The sequence below is a fragment of the Mus caroli genome, chromosome 6 (assembly GCF_900094665.2).
Source record: "Mus caroli chromosome 6, CAROLI_EIJ_v1.1, whole genome shotgun sequence".
NCBI lineage: Eukaryota > Metazoa > Chordata > Mammalia > Rodentia > Muridae > Mus > Mus caroli.
This window is the reverse complement of record NC_034575.1, coordinates 72,576,905-72,581,411: the sequence shown is the minus strand read 5'-3', so window position 1 is coordinate 72,581,411 and position 4,507 is coordinate 72,576,905.

The following is a 4,507-nucleotide window of genomic DNA, read 5'->3' as shown; positions in this document are numbered from 1 at the left end:
TATGTGGATCAAACATCCTAAGTTCTAGAGAGTTTTAAGGGAGGAATGAAAGCAAAATGGAATAGGTTTTCATAAAGTAAGAAACGTGAGGATCATAACCCTGTCCTTACTTATCTTCCTTCCAAGGCCCCTAGGAATATGATCACTTTCTGTCTTTTACCAGGAATTGTGGTTAAGGCCAATATTTATTTATTCTACAATCAGGAGATTCCGAACTTACCAGGAGCCCTCATTTGACTTGTATTTTTTGTTAAAAGTAGTGGTATACTGGTATACTCAAGCAGACAAAATACTGAAATCAGTGAATAAAACATGAGATGTAGATAGAATATAAAGATTCAATAAAGCAACAAAAGAGACTTGTTAACCAGTGAGACCCATACAAAGCATGTTCATCAGTCACTGGTAGAAAAAATGTCAAAATAATTTTTACTTTATCTGCAAAGGATACTTAATTGCTATTTTTCCATATTTGATAAATATGCTAATTATGTCCGTGTCATCACCCATTATGACTTAGAATGAAATGTAATATAAACCACATAAATAACTGTGGCAAAATAATGGGCTCTACTTCTTCTACAGAGAAAGCTTCATAAATGTGAAATCCTATACATAAATTATTTCACAGCCTAAAAATTATAGGAGCTTGGGAGTTATTATTTCAAATAAAAACATAATAATTTATGGAAGGTTAAATTTTTGTAGATTTCTTGGGTTTTAAAATTAAAATTGATCATGATTATTGAGTATAAATATTCAGTTGTGGAGCACTGTATAGTCATTGTTTTGTATACAAAAAAGCATCTGAAGGTTTGTTAGCATGAAGCCACAGGAAACACTGCAGTGCTGTTCTAAAGGCCTTTGCACAGCACGGAGCTGTGCTAAACATCACTTAGTTATTGCTGATTGTAGAATGAACACAGGAATATAAGAATGTATATTGAGGCAAATCTTTGAAAATTATTTGGGAGTGGGTGGGTGGGGGAGCTTGTGGGGGACTTTTGGGATAGCATTAGAAATGTAAATGAAATAAATATCCAATTAAAAAAAACCAAAAAAACCCCAAAAAACAACAACAACAACAAAAGAAAATTATTGTTGGGCTAAAAAGTTGGCTCAGCAAATAAAAATCGAAAACAACGTAAAACAACAACTTCATTAATAACAAGAAAATACTTGTTAGGAAAGTTTGAAACCGGGGTTTCATTACCTGACTACTTAGTACAAGATACTTAACTACCAAAACCTGTCCAGTGACCTCCACAGGTACCCTATAGCATGACACACTTATACTCACATAGCCTAAGAACTAAAATGATGTCAAAATTTTATTTTTATTTCTATTGGTATATTGTTGAATATATGAGTAGAAAACAATACTTCTTAAACTACTTAGACATTTGTCAGATACCAAAACATTAAAAAAGACGATGATGACTGGGAGGAGACACAAAGAAAATAATAAAATACCATTGCTCCTGAATTTGAATGAGTGTTACAGGGTGATAGAATAATAGAAAGAATAAAGATGTCTGCATGCCCGAGTACCCAGAATGAGTTTGTGTGTGTGTGTGTGTGTTTGCATGTGCACGCAAGCATCTGTGTTCATGCTTGTGGGTGTGCAACTAAGAGAATTGAAAGGCAATGAAAGGATAGAAATACAAGAAATAACTGCTGTATTCCCCCAAATATACAAATTGAAAACTATTTTAAGAATAAAACTTTCTATTACTTTGAAAAATCACATGCCTCTAACAATACAGATCATTATGTTCTCCCTGATCCAACATATTCCTTTTCCAGCCATCAAAACTTGGAACTGTTTGTAGTCCAATGCTTACTTGCACCCCACAAATTAGTTTGTACAAGAGGGACTGCATGTTGCTTCTGGCAAACAGTCCCCAGTTAATTCTAATTGTACAGTAGCCAAGAGATGGGGAGAAGAGAGAGGTGGGATTTCAGGTTCCGGGCTCCGGACCACAAGGAAGCAGGAGGGGACTGAGGAGCTGCCATGCCTTAGGAGGTACAGGACGGAGAACCACCATGTAAAAGGAGCAAGAGAATGTGGCCCAAAGGGCTTCTCAGTGGGATCAAGGGCACCCAAGATGGAAAATAAAAATTAGTAAGTAGTAACCCAGAGCTACCAATGGGAGGTAGATTCTAACAGAGATGTTAGGCAGTTGCCCAGCTGTTGTACTGTTTAAGGCATGTTAAACTATAAAGGCTGTGTTTATCTTCCATTCAGGAATATAAACTATTGAGGCAAGTAGTAACCCGGTCCAAGGATATTTTAAAATAATTACTACAAAACCTCAGTGAATTATATGATCTTCACAATGTGTTGGTCACGTACCCCACCTGTATATAAAGCCTGTCTGGAATGTGGTTGAATTTACCCAGATATACTCTACTGGGCCATAGCTTAGTTATGGGTGAGACTCCATGTCTATCTCCTCCTTTCAGTGTTGGAATTGTCACTGATTTTAATGTGTGCAGTTCTTACTCATTGGGTCATATTCTCTGTGAGTTTATATTTTGTATTTCTGTTTTAATTTTTTTTTCTAGTTTGAGAGATAAAGTATATGTACAGTTGATGGGTTATGGGTTTAGGAAGAATCTAGGCAGAGATGGGGTAGGAGAAAACATGATCAGATTTTATTGAATGAAAATTATAATTAAATAATAAATTATAATATAAATAAGTAGATATTTTGCCTTTTATCTCAATATGTGCTAAATAAACTTATTTAATAAATAAATATTGAACAAATGGAGAATTGTGCAGGAAAGTTTCGATAAGTTTAAGAAAAACACAGTTTGACAGAAGTGTTAGATGAAGGTTTCTGCAGTGCTCTGAATGGAAGAAATTGAGATTATGTTCAAATGATCATAGACATATCATATCTCTTATCTTCACTTCTTACAACCTTCTTCCTCCTTGCCAAAGAAAAAACAGAAAGCAAGATTTTATGAAGAGAGGGAGCTGGGGGAATGGATTCTGATAGAAATGCAAATTGAATAAATAAATTAGTAGGAGGCAATGAAGTAAGAGAAATGGGAACTGAAAAAGGAAGAATTAATAAAAGGAGAAAAATAATTTTGTTAAAAATTTTATGATTTTACTTATATGTATTCATTGGGGTCTATTCATATGCGTGTAGGTGCACTAGGAAGAAGTGGACATTGGTTCTTCTAAAGACTAAGTTACAGACAGTTATGAATTGCTTGTTGATGGTACAGAGAACCCAACTTTTGTCCTGTAGAATGTGGAGAATGTATTTTAAAATATTCGACCATCTGTTCCACCTCAAAACAAACCATCAACAAACTTATTAAGGGAAGAAAAGAAATCAAGAATTGACATTCATCACCACATGTATTCCCCATATGCTCTTCAAAATCTCTGATGTCCAGTCACCATTTACCTATCATGAGATGTGATTCTAGAACTCTATGATGACGCAGGGTATATCTTGATAAAGCAACGAAGTGCAAAGTATATGTTAGGAAGAACATTGATTGGGGGAAAGGTCATTTGAAGATGAAAGTTGTAGATGAAAATCAAAAATTACCTTTTTGATGTAGAATAAACCTATAAACCTCACTTTAATTGTGTATAATGGTTGGAGGAACATTCCCATAGAATGCTGAGGAAATGGACTCAGTGGAATCATGAGGAGACAAGCTACAGGAAGACAGAGATGCAGGTGTTTCCAGAAGCTTCTGAGGCAATAAGTAGTTATAGAATCTAAAATGGTTCATTTTTTGAAGATTACTCTGCCAATCATGTTAGATAGGTGAAACTGAATTTGATATTATAAAGCTTTGATATAGACCATCTGGGAATTATGAAAACCTGAAAAACAGCCTAAGTAGACAGAAAGCTGATGAAGAGAAATAGAACTTAGATTTAAAATTAATGAAATGTGAGAGGAGTTGATTGGATCAACTGACTGGTGCAGTTCTTAGCCTTGGCCAGAGAACTTTCCTTTTGCAGTGTAAAGCTGTTACTATACGGACTTCTCACTATCCCAAGTACTGATAAAAAATGACTATAGGTGTTTAGCTGTAGATGTGCAATTTATATTAACTGCCCTACACCCAGGGATCAGGAATATTGTACATGTGTGGCAAAATGTCTGGAAGATCAGGAGGATGGGGAATAGAGCTGTGAAATGTCTTCTAGACAAGGCTGATTCATACAGCAATCCACAGTGCACATATTGTGTGAATAAGAGTTGTAAGAGACTAACAAAGCTTCATGAATATATGCATGCTGCTCTTCTGGGACCTGAACCTTCACTGAGGAGTAATTGGCAGTTGTTGATAGCTGCTAAGGATGGAGAGTCTTCTTTTCTTTTTTTTTATTATTTTTTTATTTTTTTATTACATCTTTTCCTCAATTACATTTCCAAAGCTATCCCAAAAGTCCCCCATACCCTCCCCCCTACTTCCCTATCCACCCATTCCCATTTTTTTGGCCCTGGCATTCCCCTGTACTGGG